Source organism: Manacus candei, unplaced genomic scaffold (genome assembly GCF_025592945.1).
Source record: "Manacus candei isolate 608988 ecotype Guabito, Panama unplaced genomic scaffold, ASM2559294v1 h1tg000148l, whole genome shotgun sequence".
Lineage (NCBI taxonomy): Eukaryota > Metazoa > Chordata > Aves > Passeriformes > Pipridae > Manacus > Manacus candei.
This window is the reverse complement of record NW_026138196.1, coordinates 812,310-824,752: the sequence shown is the minus strand read 5'-3', so window position 1 is coordinate 824,752 and position 12,443 is coordinate 812,310.

Genomic DNA, 12,443 nt, shown 5'->3' with positions numbered 1-12,443 from the left:
ACCCTGTCTGAAGAGGTGAGGGGAGGAATTGAACCTCTCCAAGCAGAGAAGGAAATTGTGCTCGCTCGTCCCAAAATCTGGCTTAAGCACACTAATACCTGGGCTAAAAAGCCCTGGGTTTGGGAGGAAACCCTGCAAACCTTCTGTCTTTTTAGAAAAAAGCCCTGAGTTGTGTTCAGTGCTCTGAGAGGAAAAAGGTGAGTCCAGGGATACAGAGATTTTCAGATTGGAATCATAAAGTCATAGAATGATGTGAACTGGAAGGGACCTTAAAAATCATCTCCTAAAGATCCCCTCCCAGCTATGGGTGGGGACACCTTCCACTAGACCAGGTGACTCGGGTTCCTCTTCTTCTAGACACAGGGTTGAGGACAATCCCTTCAGGAATCACCTGTTCACAACTGTGTTTGGTCAGCCCTGGGAATGCAGGTCCCTCAAGCATCTGGATAAAACATAAAAAATGTCCAAGATGTGACTCTGGATTGGACCCCAGAGGGATAAATATCCACAAGTCAGGCATTGCAGGTGTCCTTTAACCTGTATCAGTGCTACCATGGACTTGAGGACTTCCTGGGGGGTGTGACATGGTCCCTTGACCCTCTTATGGCCTGAATCCCCTGGATCTGTCCCAAGCAATGCCCAGGCACTGTAGAATGGGATAAGGATGTTTCCAGTGATGTCATTCTGGCTGCAAGGATGATAAAGCTCAGTTAAGCAGCCACGAGCTGTCATGAGGATCAGGGAATGGATCCTGATGGATCCTTTTAAAAACCTGGATGTGTCCTCAGAAAAAAAACCTCTTGCATTCATCCTTGTGTTGTGATTCCCCTTCCTGTCCCAGAGGGAGCTGCTGCCAATGACATATGAAAGCCCATGTGACCCATAAATTCATGGAGAGAGGATCTCATGGCCGTGGGATATTCCATCTGAAAGTTGGATGATTTGGAACCGTGGAATCATTGAGGTTGGATCACCAAGATCATTGAGTCCAGCCATCAACCCACCACCATTATCCACGTCCTCAAGTGCCACATCCACAGGTTTTTTTTGAACACTTCCAGGGATGATGACTCCACCAGGGATGGTGAGTCCACCACTGCTCTGGGCAGCCTGTTCCAATATTTGGACAAAAAAAAGCCATGGCTGAAGGGTGGTGGGAGTATTTCTGGGGGCTGCTCTTGGTTGGGAGTCTCCAATGCCTTTGCCCACACTTTAATCAGCTGAGGGCACTGTTGGCCTCTCATCAACCTTCTGCAGTAGTGCAGGGGTAGAGAACACCCAAAGCCTATCCAGTGACAGGGCCTGGTACCTCCTTCCCCTTCTCAGGGAGATTTTCCCTCTTTATCAACTAGACTTTGGTTGTGTAAAGGGAATTAACTCATCACTTGTCACAACCAGGGACTGTCACTGAGTGTTGAAGTGCTTGACGTCACTTTGTCAACCTTCAGTACCATCAGCTGTGCCCTTGACTGGCACTTGTGCTTCATGTCTCTCGTTGGCAGCCAAGTCTATCACCAGATGCAGATCTGGATGTCCCACCACGGGCTAATCTAAGGAGGAACCCCTGCTAAGGAATAAAAACAGCCTCTGGTGGATGTTGCCATGGGGATTCAGCATGATAAATGGAATAACATAACGAAAAATCATCCCTGGGATCTGTGTGGCCAGGGAATAAAGTTGTGGGATCACCAATTAAAACGCAGCAGACAACAAGCTTTCAAAATTTGCACAGTCACAAACAGATTGAAGGAGGACACAAACTCTGGAGTGGGAGTCACCTGCCCTAAGTGCAGCCTTTCTTCCATGACAGAGGTGTCTCCTGGGTGACTCAGCCTGGCTGTTGCTTTTTCCACTCAGGCAGACACAGCACATTTCACCAGAACTGCTTTAGACAAAAGGCTCATCAAAACATGGACGGGCCTGTGGATCATCTGCTTCCCTTGACTGGCTTTGAAAGGCACCTCTCGTGGGTGGAGACCAGGTCACCTGGAGGCCTCTTCTGAGGAAAGTGCTTGTCAGAGAGTCAAAGAATCACAGAACAGTTTGGGTTGGAAGGGACCTTAAAGATCATCCTGCTCCAACCCCTTGCTATGGGCAAGGACACCTTCCACTAGACCAGGTTACTTTAACCTGGCCTTGAACCCCCTTCCAGGGATGGGGCAGCCACAGCTTCTCTGGGCAACCTGTGCCAGGGCCTCCCCACCCTCATAGGGAACAATTTCTCCCTGATATCAAATCAAAACTTTCCCTCTGTCAATTTGAAGCCATTCCCCCTCGTCCTGTTCCTCCATTCCTTGTCCCAAGTCCCTCTCCAGCTCTCTTGGAGCCCCTTTAGGCCCTGGAAGGAGCTCTCAGGTCTCCCTGGATCCTTCTCTTCTCCAGGTGGACACCCGCAGCTCTCCCAGCCTGACTCCAGAGCAGAGGGGCTCCAGCCCTTGGAGCATCTCCGTGGCCTCCTCTGGACTCTCTCCAGCAGCTCCATGTCCTTCTGATGTTGTTCCCCAGAGCTGGAGGCAGCTCTGCAGGTGGGGTCTCACCTGAGGGAGCAGAGAGGCAGATTTCCCTCCTCCCCTGCTGCCCACGCCATGGAATGAGCCCAGGGCAGGGGGGGTTTCTGGGCTCCCACATGCTCAGGTCATCTTGAACTTCTTGTCAATTAATATCCCAAGTCGTTCTCCTCAGGGCTGCTCTCAATCCATTCCTACCCAGCCTGGGTTTGGGATTGGAATTGCCCCAACCTACCACAGGGGCAGCAATCTCCCAGTCCTACAAACTGGAGTGTCTTCTATGAGCCAACAACCTCCACCCTCAGCCAGGCCCTCAGAGGTTGAGATGTCCTCAAGATCTCAGAAAGAAAGACCAGAGGTTGAGCTGTTGTGGCAGTTTGGACTTGGTCCCCTGCCAAGTGACGAACACCACAGCAAAACCCTTCCCCCCCCCCTTTTCTTATGAACTCAAGGGAAAGAATTGGAAGGGAAAAGCTACCAAAAAAACAAAATGACAAACCCAAAGCAGTATATATATATATCTCTATATATCTCTCTATATCTCTCTCTATATCTATCTATCTATCTATATATTTACATATATTACATTTATATACAGTCACAATACTATATACATATAAAAAGAGACCCTCAAGCCCCCAAACCCAGAAAAAACCAGATATACCCAACTAATAAAGAACTAACAACCCAAAATTTTAATACTTTCCTTAAGAAAACTAAAGTCACTCCACCAAATCTCTCCTCTTGAATCAGAAGAACAACAGGCCTCACAGGCCTCACTCCCATATGCACGAGACCGGCCTCAGGGAGCCTGCTGTCTCCAACTTCACTGGAAGAGATCTGGCCAACCAACTTCCTCTAATTTCTATTTATATTCCTACTTATGTAAAGAATACCATGGAATATTGGGATATAGGCACTTCCTTGGTTTCGACCTGGTTGCCGGGGAAGGCCTAAATCAAACCACTACAGCTGTCCTTAAGATCTCAGAAAGAAAGGCCAGAGGTTGAGCTGTCCTCAAGATCTCGGAAAGAAAGGCCATCCCCTTATGGGACAACACTTCCAGGCACATGGTGGGATTCTTGGAGTGTTCCTATGCCAGGCCAGGAGCTGGATTGGATGATCCTTGTGGGTCCCTTCCAACTCTGGCCGTTCTAGAACTCTTTGAACACTTCCCAGCAGGATGAAGCTCCTTCCTCATCCATCCATGTGTCCACCTGACCTGACCACAACCGATGCTCTTTCCAGTTTTGTTCCCGAGACGTGTTTCTTCTGGGAATGCCACATATTTCCAGAACTCAGAGTTTATTGTTCAGATTAATTTGGATTTAATCTTTCAGCTCCTTTTAGCTGCCTCCAACACAGATCAACTCTGCCTGCCCTTTCTCTCTCAGATCTCTGCTCCTGGCAGAGGTGTTTTTGGGATGTCTGGGATCAGGAGTCTGACACACTTGGAACAATATTTTCTCCTCACACAGCTGAATTTTTGGTTGGTTCCATTTAAAATAATCAGGTACCAGTGATAAATATTGATATATGGTTGGTATACAGATAAATATATTGATATGTGGTTGGTATATAGTTAAATAAATTGATATATTGAGAAAGGGTGAGTGAACTCCGAGTTCAAGGATTTGGATGCAGGGCTTGATTCTTGTGGTTCACCAAAATCTGGAAGTTGTCTCCCTAACAAAGAGGAAAAGTGGAGCAAAACACCTACAGGAGAATAAGTGTGGCCTGGAATGGGTAAACAACAATTTTGAAGGTGAAATTAGGAATAAGGGGGAAGCTTGAAACAATGGAAGCATGAACTGAGCAGCAGAGAAAATTAGGTGAGGAAATAAGTAAAGTCAAAATTTGCAATAGTCAAAATGACTTAAACTGTGAGAAGGTCATTAAAAGTAAAAATTATTTATATTGAGAGGCAAAATAAAGTAGTGAAGATGTGACAGATGAAAATGGAGTATTAAATTAAACCATTTGCATATTCAATATTTAAAGTGCCTTTGACTTTGGGGGTAAAGACAATGTGGAGAAAAGTGCCCAGGAACAGAAATAACAGAAATAACACCTGAGGTGGAACAAAAAGGTTTAACGTGTTCAAGCTGGGACAAAGCAGGACAGGAGGATTTCCATCCCGGAATACAGAAGGACAGGTCCAGGTCCACTCCCACATATTGGTTATAAATTGGTCAAGACTCTCATGAGCTCAGAATTTACCACCTAAATTAAAAAGAGGAGGGGCAACAGCCATTTGTGTGACCTTGACAACGTGCCAGGATTAAAAGCTGTGTTTGAATGAGAATAATCAAAAACCACGAAAAGACATAAAAACCCCCAAGATTATCTTCCTTGTTTTCACATTAATAAATTCTGATTTTTGCAAATTCAGCAAAGTAATACACATATCAGTAATGTTACATATATAAGTAATATAATATATAAGTAGTTATATATATAAGTAATATTATATATATAAGTAATGTTATATATATAAGTAATATATATAAGTAATATTCAATATAATATAAAAGTAATATTCAATATAATATATAAGTAATATAATATATAAGTAATATATAAATAATATTTAATATAATATATGTTATATATAAGTAATGTTAAAATATATAATTAATATAATATATAAGCAATATAATATATAAGTAATATATATAATTAATATAATATGTAAGTAATATATATAAGTAATATATATAAGTAATATTATATATAAATAATATAATACATAAGTAATATTATATATATAAGTAATATAATATATATAAGTAATATACCATATAAGTAATATAACGTGGGAATATTTATCAAGATGGTACAGATGGAAATTAAATCTACATAAGATGGGTGAGAACTTTTTAAAGGCTTGGAAGTGGAGGGGTTGAAAATATTTGGAGTGTTGGGAGTGGGATGTGAGCCTGGAGGAAAGTCCTTTGAGCTGTTCCTCGCTTTGGGAGCTCTCCTGGTTATTATTTTCCTTTAATATTTTCTGTCGAGACCTCGAAAGGTGCCAAAGAGGAGGGTGCCGATGGAATTTCCTGGCAGCACAAATTCGGGAAGCGTCAGCAATTGCGGGAAGGATTTGGGATATCGTAAACAACCAGGTGCCTTGGATGCAAGTCAGGTCCTAATGGGATCATCCAGCGTGACAAGCAAGTTCTATGGTGGATTAGGAGCTCACCTGGAAAGGGTTGGGAGATGAAAGAAGTGGAATTATTGGTGGATCAGGGGCTGGAATGTCAGTCAGACACCCCAGGAAGCACAAAAAGGGTGTCGTGGTTGGGGCGGGGTCGTTGTGCAAAACACCAACAAGTCCTCACTTGTAACACTTGGGGGTGTTTCTGTGCCCAAGAAAGCTGGAATTCTCATGAAAAGAGTGATGGAAGATGGGAGTGGGTGGTAAATGAGGCTAAAAGAGAACTTTTAAAAAAGAGGGAGAGTGAATTTTTACACAGGAAAAAGGAGGAATGGTTTTAAACTAATAGAGGAGAGACTGAAGTGGGATATTGGGACGAAATTCTTCCCTGGGAGGGTAGGGAGGCACTGGGATAAGTTGCCCGGAGAAGCTGTGGCTGCCCCATCCCTGGAAGTGTCCAAGGCCAGGTTGGAGCAACCTGGGATAGTGGAAGGTGTCCCTGTCCATGGCAGGGGTGGAACTGGATGAGCTTTCAGGTCCTTTCCAACACAAACCTTTCCATGATTCTTAAAGAGATGGGATTTCTCAGCAGAAGGAGAAAGGATTCCCAAGTATGGATATACTCAACAACAGGAAATTTGGAAAGAAAGAACTCTCTGAGATAAGAAAAACGATGAAAAAAAACATACAGGTGGGGTTTGGCCAGGACACAGATCGACAGGAAAATATAGAAAAAAAGAAAATTAGAAAATAGAAATAGAAAAATAGAAAGAAATAAAAATAGAAAAAAAGAAAGTTAGAAAATAGAAACAGAAAAATAGAAAGAAATAAAAGTAGAAAAAAGAAAATTAGAAAATAGAAATAGAAAAATAGAAAGAAATAAAAATAGAAAAAAGAAAATTAGAAAATAGTAATAGAAAAATAGAAAGAAAAAAATAGAAAAATAGAAAATTAGAAAATAGAAGTAGCAAAATAGAAGAAATAAAAATAGAAAAAAGAAAATTAGAAAATAGAAAAATAGAAAGAAATAAAAAAATTAGAAAAATAGAAAATTAGAAAATAGAAGTAGAAAAATAGAAAGAAATAAAAATAGAAAAAAGAAAATTAGAAAATAGAAATAGAAAAATAGAAAGAAATAAAAAGATAGAAAAATAGAAAATAGGAAAATAGAAATAGAAAAATAGAAATAAAAATAGAAAAAAGGAAATTAGAAAATAGAAACAAAAAAAATAGAAATAAAGGAAAAAATAAGAAAAGAAAATTAGAAATATGAGCCCAAACAATGAATTATTTTTCTACTTACAGATGGAGCAAAGAACAAAGAGCTGGATTTTCAGGTGGAGCCTGATCCAAGTATGATCGACTGATCAAAGCAATGTCAGCATGATGTTTTGGTAGGACCTAAAAATAAGTTCAGTAACTCAGGAGTATCCCCTTCCTTTCTAAGTCCCAGAGTTGTGTTGCTTTGTGCTCTCAGGGGATGTGGCCACTGCTCAGGGCAGAGATGGGTGGCCCAGCCAGCACCAACTGGCTCTAAACCAGAGAAAAGCTGATCTGGGCGGGTCTTCCTGTTGTCCATAAAAATATTCCAAGTTTAGTCCCAGCCTGGGAGCTGCCCAAGGCCAGAGCAGCACTCCATGCCCACGTGACTGGCAAACTGGGATGGAGACATGGATGTAAAGGCTGATTTGGACTAAATGTAAGCGGTGGTTTTCCAGACATTTGAGTGGGAGGGCTCTATGTCCTTCCCAGCAGTTCCACTTCCAGGACAAGCCTTAACCTCCTCAGCCCCAATATTCTACCCTGTGAGCCTGTTGGCAGTGCCCTGTCATCCAAGGATGTTGGATAAGGCATCATTTGGGATTCTGGGTTTGCAAAGAGCCCTCAGAGTTTGTGGTTAGTGCTCAGCTCTGGGTACAGATGGAACAAGGTTTTCCACACTCCAAGGCCTACTTTGTCTCTTCCAGTGTCCTGGGAATCTGTGTTTGGGTAACTCCAAGGGTTTGGGGGTTGTGGAGCGGTAGAAGTGGGTGATGAAGGAAGAAGTGACCTGGTAAAACCTCTTCTGGATTGTAGGAGAGCCAGTCAAGTTTGAATGTTGTTCTACACGTGGGCAAGGTGAGAGTTCTCTGCACTTTGTTTCTGTTGAAAGAGCTCCTGAGTCCAATGCCAGGTCTGGGTGGAGGGTGTGGAAGAGAGGAGACAAGGAAAATAAGGATGGCATAAGTGAAATGTTCCCTTGTTTGTGATGTGTAGGGTCTGTTTGCCTCACTATCTTATTAAACATCTTGAAAGGATGAGAGGGTTGGGATTGTTCAGTCTGAAGAAGAGAAGGCCCTTCCAGGGCTTGAAGGGGCTCCAAGAGAGCTGGAGAGGGACTTTGGACAAGGGATGGAGGGATAGCACACAGGGAATGGCTTCCCACTGCCAGAGGGCAGGGTTAGATGAGATACTAGGAAGGAATTCTTCCCCGTGAGGGTGGTGAGGGTCTGGAATGGATTTCCCAGAGAAGCTGTGGCTGCTCCATCCCTGAAAGTGTTCCAGGATAGGTTGGACGGGGCTTGGAGCAACCTGGGCTAGTGGAAGGTGTCCCTGCCCATGGCAGGGGGTGGAACTGGATGATCTTTCAGATCCCTTCCAACCCAAACCATCTTATAATTCTGTGATATTGATGATGGAGATGAGACCTTTCTCCTCTTGGGCTCCTCTTGGACAGACAACCCCATTATTTGAGGGAGATCAACACATCCACCCTTCAGAACATGTCCAACCACCTGCAGAAAGTGTCTATTCTGTCACTGCCTCCTACATCCCTGATTTTCTTCAGGATGGTGCCTGCCCCTTATCCCACTGTTCCATAGGAAAGAAGCATTTGGATGTTCCTCTTTAGCCTGAGGACTTTGGGCTTGTTCATGTCAACATCTTAATCCCAGAGCCAGAACCACGGAAGCAAAAAGTTTCAATGGAATTTCTGTCATGCAAAGGTGTCCCCTGGTTTTGATTTCGTGGTGAATCACCGGGGTGGTGATGGAAGGGAATTTGTCTTGATGTGGCCACCCAGAGTTGTAGTTTTGCTTCCTTGCCTGTTTTTATGGAAAGGATGGTGAAATACGTGCAGGGAAGGAGCCAGATGTTCTACGCAGGAGAGATTAGGGTAGAATAAATTCAATTGCATTAAAAATAATAGAATAGAATGGAAATTTCAGTTGGAAGGGTCCTACAAGGACCATTTAGTCCAAGTGTCTGAACAGCTCAGGGCTGACCAAAATTTAAAGCTAGTTCTGAAATCCAAATTCTGACAGACCTGGAGCATCGACCACCTTCTCTACGAAGGCTGTTCCAGAGTTTGTTGACCCTCTTGGCAAAGAAATGCTTCCTAATGTCCAATCTAAACCTGTCCTGGTGCAACTTTGAACCTTTCCACCATATCCTGTCCCTGGATCCCGGGGAGGAGAGCTCAGCACGTCCCTCAGGGAGCTGTGGTGATGTTCCCTTTGTCTCCTTTTCTCCAAACTACATAAACCCAGAATTCTCAGCTGTTTCTCGCAGGATTTGCATTCCAACCCTTCCACCAGCTTCGTTGCCCTCACATGGACACCTTCAAGGACATTCCCACCCTTCTTAATTGGTGGGGCCCAGAATTGCACACAGTATTTTAGGTGGAATGCTGAACACAGTGGGATAATCTCTCTGGTAATCCCCCAGGATGTGGTTTGTCCTCTTGGCTGCCACAGACACGCTGCTAAGCTGCTTTCAGATCCCTTTCTGCTCTCCAGTCGATCTTTTCCCAGTTTATCCTCCCTTGTAGGTGCAGAATTTGGCATTTGCACCTGTTAAATTCCGTCTCATTAATCATTAATTCCATTCTGCTCCGATTCTGGGGAATAAACCTCCATCCCAGACTCTGGTTCCTCTATTTCTGCTCTTTCCCTCTTTTCCTCTTTACTAAAAGATCTCTGGGAATGAGACATTTCTCCAGAATGTGATTGTTGGAAAAGAAGGGGATCCAGTGTCACCAGCCTTTCTCTTCCCAATTAACACAATTTGGGAAGTCTGACTTTGCAGGTAAATGAGCTGTTCCAACCTGGATATCAAGTATTCCTGCTGAACATGGGGAATACAGATGTGCAGCTCTGGAGCTGAGGATGGACAAAACCCAGCTTGACCATGTTGCAGCTCTTGATTGGGATTGAAGTGGTGACTGGCTGAAGGCACTTTACCAAGGGTTTGGATGGATTAAAAAAGGGAATTATTCAGCCTGAGAACTCCTGGGTCTATTTGGAAAAGGGGTTTTCTTCACCAGACTACTCAGATTTCTCCCATCCCAGCAATCCCACAGCTCAAGGAGAGCATCATTCCACCTCTTCCTCCTCTTCCACCTCCACAAACCTTCTCTTCTTCAGTCTTTTGCTGCAGATTTCAACGACAGTTGGTGTTTGTTATTTAAAACTGATACTGCAGAGTATCTAAAAAAACTGAAAGATCATGGAATCACAGAATGATTTGGGATGAAAAAGACCTTCAAGACCATCTTATTCCAACCTCCTACCGTGAGCAGGGACACTGATGCTGATGACCAGAGTCTGACACTGAAGTGGACTAAGGAGAAATGGTCTAATATTCTTTTTCCTGTCCAAATAGACTATTTCCTTCCAAACTACCTCCTGGGAATGCTCTTGTGTCATCTTCTCTGTCATCCCCAGGAATGGTTTGGGAGCTCCTTGAACCTAAACCATGCTGGTGACAGTAAGGATGACGAACCCCCAGTGCTCAGAAGTGTCTACTGGCCTGGAACTGTCACCTCGGGGCCTGGAACTTGCTACTCCCATCCCTAGAAGGTGAGAAAAGCAATAAGATTTTTGTATTTTAAAGCAAATATTTTTCTCATCCTTCACACCCACCCTGCATTTCTGAAGGGGGTGGGGGGACTTCCCACCTCCAGCGACTGCTAAGCAGGATCCTACCAGGTATTATCATGTGTTGCCTGATCACTTGGGCTTGATTTATCCCAAAATGGGTCTCAGAACACACAAAATAATGTTAAAAGAGTACCACGAGGGGACAATATATTTTGGTAGAGGTGCAGGAAACGACCACATTTGAATTTTTTCTGACAATCCGAATGTCAGTGAATTCTTGACTCTTTTGGATACAGATGCCACTGATAAAATCCCTTCAAGAATTTCTATGTTGGTTTTGGGTTTTTAGCAGAGGCTCAACATTTTATTAAGCTTTATGTAGAAATGAGACTGAGGAGGTTTTTACAGTAGCCAAGCAAGATTTCCTGGGGCAGCTGTTCTTCCATCAGGGAACCATCCAGCAGCAGCTCCTCGCGTGCTCTCCAGCCCTCAGTAAATAAATATCGATGTGAATAAAATTGGTTTGATTCATAATTTCTTCTCCTTTCGTTGTCTCACTGCAAACATACCTCAGCCTCTCCAAAAACCCGAACCAGAACCATTCTGCCTGTCCCAAAAAGCCACGTGGTGACTTTGGCTCTCCCCGATGTCCAGGGGAGTGACAGACAGGACTGAGCTCTGGCCACAAACCTGCAGGAAAGCAGGTCATGGAAGCAGCTGTTGAAATGGTGTGACTGGAACAAGGATTAAAAGAGAGGGAGGAGCAGGGCACAGTCTGGGGGAGGGAAGATGGTTGGATTTGTTGCTTGTGACGGATGTGGGCATTGGGTGGACCAGGAAGGAGGAGAAGATGTGAGGACTACAGAGGATTTTTGTGGTTGTCCCCAGAGGTCATTTGGAGTATTGGGAGGGACTGTCAGTGAGATGCAGTAAAATATCTCTCTTTTTCTTGCCTTTAAAGCCAATCCTTGTCTGGGTATTTCTCCATGTCTGGATTGTTCTCTCTCAATGTTTTTGTGTCAGTGGCAGCTCTTCAAGACGTCCCTTCCTGAAGAGATTCAAGGTTGAGGAGCAGCTCCTGGAATCCACGGCCATGATGGAAACAAGGCTCATATTCCTTATTTCCCATGGACACTGGAAGACACCACATCACCAGATCTCCGTGGCAAAGGCCAGTGGTTCCTCTCTCCATCCTCCTGGGAGAAGGAGGAGGAGAAGCAGGGAAGAGCTGCTGCACTCGAGCACCTGATAACAGAACATTTACTGCAAAAACGTCAAAGGCAACAAATGAATTGGATGGGATTAGGGAGGGCAGGCAAACAGCTGTCTTTGGTAGTCCATGGGTGTGAGAACTGCTGTTAAATGCTCTGTCATTTCACCACGAGCCAACTGGAGCCAGGCCAAAAGCAGTGACTGCACAGGTCTCTTGACAAAGAATTCCCATTCCCTGCCTCTACGACCTGCAAGAGAAAGAGTGGAGGGGGTTGTTTTCTTAATAGTTTTCCTTTAAATATTCCTATTTTATAAAATAATCAAGTTCTGAGGGCAAATCTTTATTTTTCTGAAGCTCCTTTCAAATATAGAGGAACAGAACAGCTCAGGTGTGTTCAAATTATCACGTCTCAACAGTCTTTTGGAAACTTTGGCCACACCTTCCTCTCCTTTTAATTATGACAGTTGAAGAGATGTCAAGTAGACTCTGCCTGAGCATCAGTGTTTTAAGCAGGATGAACACCCTACTTTTCACTGCAGAAATATTGGATGTTACAGACAGAAATTACATTGTTTTATCTTGAATTTGTCTGACAAATATGTTATTTTTGCTCTATGGCAGAAAATAAGTTTAAAAGATGCTGCTGAACGTAAATCTGAAGCAGAAGACAAAACTAGTTTGACACCTGACTGTGGCACCACCCAGGT